The following is an 11,278-nucleotide window of genomic DNA, read 5'->3' as shown; positions in this document are numbered from 1 at the left end:
CGATCCGAGATATGTCTGCTATTAAGAGCATTTACATTTGATATCGATTTGTTCTCTTAAACATGCCGTTTGCCCTTATCAGTGGTACAGTCGGTCTGTTGGAGATCAGATAACTAGCGCGGTGGTCTGCACCTGAGATCTGAACTGGAAAAATAATATTCTTATCTTCTCAATGAAAGGCTTTTTTTCCATTTTAAAGAGGAAAAAATGCACTAGTTTATATTATAAAAATTAAAATGAGATTTTAAATATAAATAAATAGTAAGAATTCTTGTAATGAAAAAAATAAAGTCGAGATAGATGAGATATTTCACAATACAGTATTTTTAGGAGTATAATTTCTGAAGAGTGGTTATATTGCTGGAATGGGTACATGCATGATTTCTGAAATAGATAAAATAACATATAAAACAAGAGTGGCACTCAGTCTATCACTTCTCATACTTTCATTCAAATGCGACCATCACCGTTTCAAGTATCAGACAAACAGAAACACACAGGATTCATCACATAAGATCCTCCATCCAGCGGTGGAATAGGTAACAGCAGGACATTTATGACTGCAGATTTACAGTGAGTGCATTGTGGCAGCCCCTGATCCTTTGACCCTACGATTCCATTCCATGCTCCCCACAGACCCTCCACCGCGTATGTGATTACAAGACAGGTCAAAGTCTGACGTTAATCCACGCTCTCCCTGATTAAAAGCAGCAACGCGGCACATCAAGCTCCAATCTTGTGGCTTTCACAACAGACAATAAATGTCACAGCCCGTGGCACATGGTTGAGAAGATCTGAATAAACGATGACTGCAAGTGAATCACAGGGGGAGATTGCCCATGTGTTCTCCTCTACTGGGCAGGAGCCCCTGAGGGTTAGGAGGCCAAGGGCCAACTATCATGTGACCAAAGAGGAACCATCTCCAAAAATAGCGCCTTTTTCACGGTAAATAAACCCCCTTCTTGCTCTGACCCAAAGACAGATAGCCCTCCTCCTGTCTGATCCTGTGCTTTCTTCCCTTGTATTTAACATCAGACTGGAACAGTATGAGACAGGAACACCTGCCCTCCGTGAGGTTAGCAGAACAGGTTGTTCTGTTTAACCACTTCAGTTCTGGAGCTTCGGCGCTGACTGCACTGCTGACCTCTACAGGGGATTAGATGAGCGTGTTGCCATCTGTATTATCCTTCCATCGTGCATGGATATCTGTATCCAGTCAACATGCATATTAACATTAACACTCTTGACATTAACACTGCAATGGCTTGGCGGGGTGGGGGGGACCCAAACTAAAACACATTAGTGGGATCAACTTACAACTTTCATATTCATATATTTGAATATATGCGTACACATTATCTATGTTGAATATAATTGAACTGAATATACTTAAATCAAATTGTGTAATTGAAATCATCAAATATGTACATACAAGACATTGCACAGGTATTACAATAACAATAAGTCTCTGTGCACATGCAAAGCTGCTTGTTAAAATAAGGCCTAATGCATTATTGGAGAAGATGCACACAATCACAAACGCAAGGGCACATATACTGTACCTAATGCACAGTACTCATTGAGAAAGTATGGCTACTGTGGTTAAACAAGACTATACTCCTTTAGATACTCAATTGCACCATCACTCTCTTGAATTCTGCCACTCTGCCACACTGACTTTGAGCTACGGTGCCTTTTGGACTCTCTGTGCCTCTCCAGGTTCCTCTGGTATGAAGAGAGTATTTTCCAAATACGAGTAAATCCAAGACTACAGAAGAAAAGCCCAAAGAAAAGACTCCTTGAAAAGACTGCTGTGAACCTGAGCTACAGTGGGAAGTTACACTGAATAATTTCTCACAGTTCAGTGCTTATAAATGTTTTTATATTCGGGGGCCACTGCTGGGCCCATTAATATATTAAATATAAATATGTTTAGGTTAATAGCTCTCTGCATACTACAGTACAATTTCATTCCAATGAAAAGGTTTATTTGGCCATAAGGGATATATTGATTTCTTAAGCTTAAACGCAATAAACATCAGATGTGAAATAGAAAAAAAAAAGAAAGTGAAATGAACCACAGCTATTGATTTAACTGATGAAAGTCCATTTGACTTTTCACTTCGCAAATTGTTCTATTTGCATCATTAATTGAAATCAATAAGTTTATAAACACTCTTGTGTTTTTCCATTTAACCTCAGATGTACATGATGGTTTCAGTTCTGTTTTAGGTCTGCAGTAAAAACACTCTGAACTCCACTAGGCTACTAAATACAGTTTACGGCCTTATGTGCGCTAAAATAAACCCAGACTATTACCAATAATGATCCTGAATAATTTATCGCAATTGCTGCTTGTTTAGGTGTTGCTCTGATAAATAATGATTAACATTAGAAGGAACAAACAGGCAAACACAATGCAGGTCCCTGTTAAAAAGGTAACAGAAATGGTAGTCAGGGATGATCAATACTTGACCTGGCACCACAGCTAACAGGCCAATAATAGGACAGTTAAGACCTGTGACATTATTGATCAACAATCACCAAATCACATGGTCCCAATCTGGAGAAACTACATCAGTTCAACTGTCAATGGGCACCTAGCAACTATAAACAAAAAAAAAACATTCTTGAAGGCCTACTCAAAACCAAGTCTTCCTTGCTTACAAAAAACACTATAAAATCTACCCTTGCACCTACATTAAAGATGAAAGGTAGATGTTTTCTCTATGAAGAGAAAGATGCCACTCCATTTTCCATCTTGTGAGAGACAATTGCTGCCCGACCAATCAGCTGCAGGACTGGTTACCCCTCCACCACTCAGCTGCCTTGGGCAGTGGCTCTTGCACCCATCACCTGTTCTACCTTTGCCCATTTTATCTGCTGGTAGGCTATCACAGACAGTCTATCAGCTCACCAAGAGGCCGATGGCCTCGTCAGAATCCAGCAGCCAGCTCATTGAGGGGCCAATGTTTGTGTCAGGATCATGCCACTGGCAAGAAACCCTGTCTTCTGGGATTTCCCTCTCCTGATGCCTCCAATAAACACAGAAAACACAGAGAAGAGAAAGAATACGCTGATGCAAATATACTGAGACAGACCAGGGAATGATGGATGATAAGGGAAGTGTTTGCTTTTTCTCTTTGACAAAAGAGAAGAGGAGAACTGGAGAAGCACCCTGCCCGCGCCCCCAGAGTCAACTCACTGACTCATGCTTTTCTGTTTCAGAACTCAAAGCGGACTGGTCCTCCAGGGCATGTCATACTTCCCCGATATTGTGCTTCAGCTCAGGGGACAACAGGTGCATGACCTGCTGGGGTGTTATCCAGGACACGACTGAGACACTCAATAAAAACATCACAAATGTGTGAGGTTGTAGCTGTGGATGTGGACATAAGTGCAGTCCAGGTTGGTGCTATTGTCATGCTAAGCTTCAATCTGCCTGATAGCTACACTCAGACAGCCGCTGTGTAACATAGGTGTGTCTGCACCCCACTGTGTGACACTTCGTGACCTTACATATGATCGCATGTGTCACTCAGCCTAATGGGGGATCGTGCCACGCCGGCCGCCTCTCTGGCTGGTCCGCTGGTTATTGCTTAAAAGCGGAAACACAGACACCTGAACCATGAGTCATATTTCCAGAGGCAGAGAGCAGACGCGGGGGAGACATTACACTGGCCCTGGAGAACACACATGAGCAAGTCATGTTTTATTCAGTGAGACTCTGAGTCGACTCATTTGGTTCCATTCATAAGGCCTGCAGTACATCGGAACAACTTGATCAAGGATACCCCTCGCGAAAACACAGCAACTCTCCACAGAGGAGGAACCGCCCGCTGGCTCCCCAAGCGCCTCGAAACCCCCGTGCTTCTGCCAGCCCAGCTACGGGGTTAAAGCCTTCGCTTATGCTGTCTCTTTGAAGCCTAATGAGCTGCTGGACTTGAAATTAATTGGTCACTTGAAGCTGATCGATATTTCCCGCAGAGCAAAGGGAGGGATTCCGTGCCAGAGGGAGAAGAGAGGGTGATTACACTCCCAAATAACCCTTGTTCATCTCTGCTGTCAATGCAGTGGCATTCAAAATACAATAAACCTAAATAAAAGCACTGATAAGCCATCAATATCAGTCATAGCAATTTTATTACCACTATCAATAGTATCTGTAATCGGTGGCTCGCAGTGCAAAGACAGTCCTCCCTGAAGGCCGTAGGCGGTGTACATAAGTGCAAGCACTGCCATCCAGAAGGAGAAATGCACAGGGAAAAGACACAATGAAAGCAGAAGCTTTTCACCTCTTTCCCGCTCTCCAATATTCAGTGCGACCTTCGCCACCCCCTGCTCCTGGCTGCTTTTTCTATTAAATCATATTCCCGCGCCTTTCTTCGTTTAATCTTTGTTTTAATCGTTTAAGTTCAATTGCCCTTCTGCCCCAAAACAACCCTTGCAGCAGAACAACTGTACCATGCCCACATCTCATATCAGCCTGAGTTATTTGACTGCTCACTCAATAAGTGATTTCAGCTGCCCGCTTTTAGCCCGTGATTGTTTTCCGCATATTTGCAGACAGGGGATCTGTAGGGCAGGTGTTTGTTTTTCATACTAGTGGACGTTTCTCTTTCATTTTATCTTTGTCTGACACATCTGCAGGTCAACAGGTACTGTAATTACATAGCTATTTTCATGTTTAAAGCCATATATGTCATGGCCATTTGAAGGAATTTCTATCACGAGATCACAATATCTGGTCTTTTCTGAAAGATGGTGTAACTGGTCATCATCGTCATATGACAGTGTCATGTGGCAGGCCCAAGCAACATCTGAAATTATCATAATCACATGAATACAGTTTATGGAACATAAAGTGGACTCCTGTGCAATACAGAGATACCCTGAGAAATATTATCCTCTTAAAAAAATCAATAACTTTTTAAGAGGATGTGACTGGAGGCAAGTAAGTGTATACCTGCACATCCTGCATGGTAAATAACCCACAGCAACATGTATGTTCAAAGGGAAAGCACTGGCTGAGAGTATTGCTTCCAGAGAGCACCGCCCGCAGTAGGTTGCACATATCTATTGATTCATGAGTGTAGCAGCTCTATGAAAGGTGCCTTTTTTTCAATTCCCTCAACCATGAGAAGAGAAAACCTACTCCAGTCCTCTCTGTTGTCTGACACACTTCAGTCCTTCAGTGTCGGCGTGACACATAGTGCCAATATTTCATATCTTGAGATGAACTGTGAGCTTGACCCCCAAAACCCCCTCAAATTTCACACTTGCTTGCCCAAGGCCAGTATGAGAACTTTAAGAGCACTGGCTCTGTTGTTGTCATTTCTGAAGGAGACGGATGCTTTTCTGGAGAAAACACCATAACCATGTTCCCTCCCGAAGAACACGGAGTGAATCCAGTCAGCTAGCAAGAAATGGCTACTATTAGTCAAACCCGTTTTATAAATTATATACAAAATTATATACAAAAAGCAAAATATATATTTTTAGTTTAAGTTTAAAAACATTCTCATATGGCTTCTGTCAAAGGATTTTTTTCTTATTTTACAATTATACATATTTTAAATATAGTACGGAAAGGTTTGGGTCAGAGAAATGAATGACATGTATGAATTGTTTCTAACATGGGAAAATTAATCTTGAGAGTCCTTGTGCTAGGATAAATAATTTTATGATGAGGGGAAAAAAATGTTTTCAAAGAAATTCTTTTTACAGTTTGTGTTTTTTCTATCACCAACCATTCATACATTTTTTGTCTGCATGGACACCAAGCACAAAAAACAGCTGCTATCCAGGAGAACAGGCTGTCAGAAGTCAACTGACAGCTGAATGGTTATATTACTTCTGTGGAGCAACCCTCAACCTGGAGATAAAGTTTGCTTTTTTTCCCTCTTCCACACAGATAACTTTATCTCAAAGTCATTTTCTCATGTTGGATGTTTTCAAAACAAAGCAGGACTCCTCCAACAGAGAGCTCAGTGGTAAACCAGGAGGTGAGGTGACACCTGAATACAAATCTGCAAGCTCTTCTGCGATCTCTGAAACAGGCATAAATCGCCCAGTGTACTCACAAGTCAAACAGACCAGCCCCCTTGAGGTATTAGGAAAGCAGGACATTGCAGTCTACCACCACAGCAGGTGAATGTCTAATAAGCAGAGGTTCCCACATGAGCTCCGGAGGAGCCCCCAGGTAACGGTCATCCCTGTTGTTAGTGATCATGACTGATCTTCATGTTGATCATGTGTGATTCCAGCAATCGGATTATCATGCCGGTCACCAGTGATGCTCTCATAAATGCAATAACTAACCCCACAGCGTGCATTCACTAGGTCTACAGCGGAAAGGCACAGGGATTAGAAGGTCTGTTCAAGGTTTAGCGTGACCTGGAGGAGAGAGGCTAAGAATTCAGAGCGTCGCCCTGATGCGTCACTGACAGTGGCTCATATTCATAGCATGTTCACTTGGGGACTCAGAGGGCATTCTTGATTGAAATATCGTGCCACGTCTGATCAAAGCACACATATCAAATTCATAGCAAGTAGCAACGTGGCTGCTGCCTTGAAGCACCGATCGCCGTGTCTTATAGAGATCAAAGCTACCCTTTGGCTGCCGTGACATCTCACCCCCGCAGTGACACACCTTTGCGAAAGGGTGACATTGCCTGGTTGTTGTCATCAAAGTCACTACACAAGAGTCAAGCAAGATGTCGGACCGTATTCAGTTTCGCAGCTGCGCTGCTGAACTGAAGGTCGTGTTCACATCTGCGCGCTGGCTTAAAAGGGAACCTTTACTGGTCTCTTGTCTTCAGACTAGGCCGCATATGTGAACAACACCTGATGTTTACTTTGAAGAGGAAGCAGAGTAATTTCCTGAAATATCAGGAGAGGTAAAACACCTAATAATCAACTTGAGCCCACAGGGCATCATAATGAGCTGCGTAATACTTTGTCTCAAGCATTAAATGAACTTTACATAGACGGTCACGTGTTGTTGCATGATATATAAGGAATGCAAGTCTTGGAAAGCAGCCACAATCAAATGTAACTCTTTGTGCAAAGAAATAGTGTAAAAATTAATCAGGGGTACTGCCTCCTAGTTCAACGGCAATGTCAAATGGAACCTCAAACTGTATAAGTGAACACATCCTAACATCACCCAAACTCATTGGCTGGACCAGGCAAAGCTTCTCTCTCGGTAGCAAGAAGACACTGGACTATACTGATATTGATGTCTTGGCCATTCTTGAAACAAGCTAATTAAATCCTTAACAATGAATCTTTCACATTGTGACTCCTTAACTTCTTAATGACTTAAACAGTAGCCAAACAAGCGAGGGACACCAAGCAAGGAGCCTTGCTAAAGACTGAGTCTCTAATCCAGGAAGGTACCCAAAATGTGCAGTCTACATTGTGACAGTTTCTGATGTTATACACTCATTGTGACATCATCACCCCTTGGTATTACACATGTAGACAGACCTTGTCCTACTTCACAGTGATGAATAAAAGATGTATCCCAGGAATATCTAACATTTTCAAAGTGTGATAAATCAATTGTCATAAAAGATTGGCTGTTCTGACCTCAATCAAATTCAGAGAGAATTTGCATTAAAATAATCTCTTGCAATCAAGCCGTTGCTGGATACTGCCATATTTTTTGATTGAGCAGATAGAGTCTGTGAGTAGAGAAATCTGTTCTTTGTCACGACATTAACAAAACCAGGTTTTAAGGCAGACTTGGAGGGTCAAACAGCATTTCTGTTTCAGAAACGTGCTGCATCACAGATATTCCATATATTGACCAGATTAGCTCCATGTGCTTCACATTGAAAGTTCTGTCTCTGACATTGTTGAAGGTGTCAGAGGCAAAATTTTAACTCCTGACTTAACTGAAGTAGGGGCGCAAACTCCTTAACCAATCAAGGAAGGAACACGGAGTACTGTGTACAGATTCAGGCAGTAATGTAAAATGTGTGTTTTCTGACTCATCATGAACTTTCTTGAAAGGGCACGATCTGCAACAGAACATCCGCTACCACAGTAAGACACTGGAACGTCCTGTTTTCACATGGAACCTCCTAGACAAGAAAGTATGGAGGACATACCTGTAAGGAATGCAGAAGCTGAACAGCTGGTCATAATTGGGCCTATGTGTGGTCAAAATAATAATATTATTAGTAGTATTTAAGAATATGTTAGTTTTTGTGCCTTACTTGTGCCTTAACTTGACAAATGACAAATTTAGGCAGGTGCAATTCTTCCTGATGCTTACAAAACATTATGGGGTGCATGCGACGCTAAACCCTACACATACAATTATATATAGATGTATACCAGTAGGTTTACTGACAGCTTTGGCATGCGGCATCAAAGATGTTAACACTGACAATACTCCTAATTTGCACGCCAGTTACAGCGAGTGATTCATTGAAGGGCATCACCATGATATTACATTAAAAGATGAACACCTGGTGATGTCTGATCTTTCCAGATGGAGAGTAAAGAACAACTGATTACCCAGGAAATATATATATATATGACTTGCGTGAGGCTTACTGCAGTTTTTCAATATAAACGGTCATTTGAAATAACACAACATGAAAGCACATATAAATAAAAAATGAGTGTAGTGCTGTGCACTCTCTAGATGTCATTTACATTCTAAATCTCTTGGGACAGACTACCAAGATGAACATGTTGATTTCCATTCAGTCCCCACAAGACCGGGAATAAAGTTTTCTGAATTTGTAAGGTAAAAAGCAAATGACGATTTAGACAGCAAGTTACCAGACAGTGTCCATATCCCACAATCGGTTCAGCAGTCACACAAACCATCGAATGTCTTGTAAGACATTACAAATGATATTTTAAATGTTTTAGTCAAATTTATGGGCAAATTGTAATGCAGGAGGACTTTATTATAGCAACCTTATTATGGTACAGGTTACAGAGCAAATGCAGTAGATGAAGTAGAAGTAAGAAGGTCCAAGTCAGGTTTGAGCCGTGACAATAAATGGATGTGACTGTCAGTACAGTTGGTTCAGTATCACTGAAATTACTCCTTTTTTTCAATAGTGCATGTGATGTATTACAAATCTCCAGTATATTACTGCAGCTACGAGCCGATTTCCTGAGGAAAGAATAACGCGTTGTTCATTATTTCGACGCAACACCACTGGAGCCCCCTTCCAAACGTTCTGGGAGATAAGCTACCAGAACAATGCATAAGGAAATAGTCGTTTCAACTTCCATTTAGCCTGGCCTTGCGTACACTGAATTAATTTTGCAGCAACCATTTTATCTGACTGAGTAGTCACTGCCTCATTGATTTTTATAACTTCATAAAAATTACACGGCTATTTCTTTAATAAAATTTACTAACCCCTGCAACAGTAAATTGCACCATGCTCACTGAACTGTGCCGGTTTGTCTTCAGGCCCCAAACCCGGGGAAATTAAGTGCAATCCTGGGATGTTCATCCTGTGGTTCCAGAGCACTGCCCTCCTCTTCTGTGGGTGTTAGGGTGAGCAGGGGGGCGGGGTCTTTCGGTGAGCACTAAGGGAGGAGCTGGACAGCGGACACAGAACTGCGACAGCCCAACATCAGCGAGGGTACCCGTGGAGACTGCAGCCTCAACCCTGCTATTGAGGCAGGTGCTCCTCCACTCTGCGGAGAACACCACCCCTTTCCAGCGTGTGTTTGCCGACAAACGCTGAAAATTAAATGAATACCCTCTTTGTGTTCTTCTAAGGAATGTGTGCCGCCTCTGGTATTGATTCCCACCATTCAGCCCGGCCTTCATGTCTGTGTAATTGCATTTTAACTGTAAGTCATTACAAAAGGACAGTTCAGCCACAGTAATAAAGTCGAGGTAACATCTCACAATAAACCAAGGTCCTTTATTCTGCCAACTCTGCTGAATGACTCCCATGTGAAAAGAAAAAAAAAAAGTGGAGGACATTTTGAATATGCGTTCGAGATGAGTTTTTCTTCACTTTTCCTTCCTTTTCACACAGTATTTCGAGCAATTCTGTTTCCGGTGGTTCAGGGAAAAGTAGCTCTCTCGCCTCCACTGAAAGGCTTAAAATAACCCCATAAAATGCATTCAGGGGAGGGTCAGCAATTCACTTCCAGGGGCCGTGTTGCACTTACTCACCCTAATCCTAACCCCAATCCTAACTGGCTGCTAAATTAATCCAATAAAAATATACTCACAGGGGAAGGTTTGATTATTCAGTTCCTGAGGTCATGTGGCAATCACTTACTCAGATCCTAACCCTACCCCTAACTGTCAGTTCCAATAATCCTATAAAAATATATATGCAGGGGAAGGTCGTTCACTCTCTTCCTGGAGTCATGTGGCAATCACTTATCGGAGATAGATTCTGACCCATGAACTTAGCGTGTCATGTGTATTTCTAACCATGACATGCTGCATGAGGCTGCACATAAAGTGTCTGATATCTTTCATTGTTTACACTATTATTTCTAAACCTTCCATCACAGCTCCACAAGACCTCAGGGAATACTTTATGAAATCAATTGGAAAAAAAAAAACGAGTACAGTCTATTTTTAATAAACACCAGTCTCTAAATATTGCATCTTTTATTGTATTTTATTGGCCCATATATGTATTTGCAGTGCCTTAATTAATCTTTTTTTTTTCCACAGCGTTTGAGCAGCTATTGAGCAGTGAAGCTGTCGGTTTGTTCACACATTTGAATAATAACCTTAATAAGGAAGTTTATGCTCTTGCAGGCCTTAGGGAAAACATACTACTCCACACATTCACACTGCACACAAAATCATAAAAGACACCATTACTCTGGAATTTCATGTGATTAATCAGGGGAGCGATTTTGAGTTTAATGAAAATATAATGGACTATAAGATGCCTGGAACTCCCTCTGGTGTGAGGGGGGAACTTGCTGGGTTGTTTGAAATGTACCACTTCCAGCTGAGCTCATGAGCTGAGTGCCAGAGTCATTCCAGAACACTCCATCAGCTGAGACCCTGCTGTCAACACACACACACACACACACACACACACACACACAAACATGCATATGTCTACTACACGCACACACACACAGATAAACACAGGCTGCATATGCACACAGGCGCACACACAAGAGGATACACACAAACACATACACGTTTGTATGCGGGTATGCACCTCCATACACACACACACACACACCCCACATAAACATATGCTCATACACATACCACCTTGTATGCATGTGTGTATAAAGACACCCGTAC

At 41.9% G+C, this 11,278-nt stretch overlaps 1 protein-coding gene across 1 annotated transcript in view; it reads right to left on the bottom strand.

Annotated features, from left to right (window-relative positions):
* grid2 (glutamate receptor, ionotropic, delta 2) overlaps positions 1-11,278 on the bottom strand; it is a 365,965-nt gene that overhangs the window by 265,354 nt on the left and 89,333 nt on the right. The window lies entirely within an intron of this gene.

The sequence above is a fragment of the Megalops cyprinoides genome, chromosome 4, assembly GCF_013368585.1.
Source record: "Megalops cyprinoides isolate fMegCyp1 chromosome 4, fMegCyp1.pri, whole genome shotgun sequence".
Taxonomy (NCBI): Eukaryota; Metazoa; Chordata; class Actinopteri; order Elopiformes; family Megalopidae; genus Megalops; species Megalops cyprinoides.
This window is presented reverse-complemented; position numbering and strand designations above follow the sequence as displayed.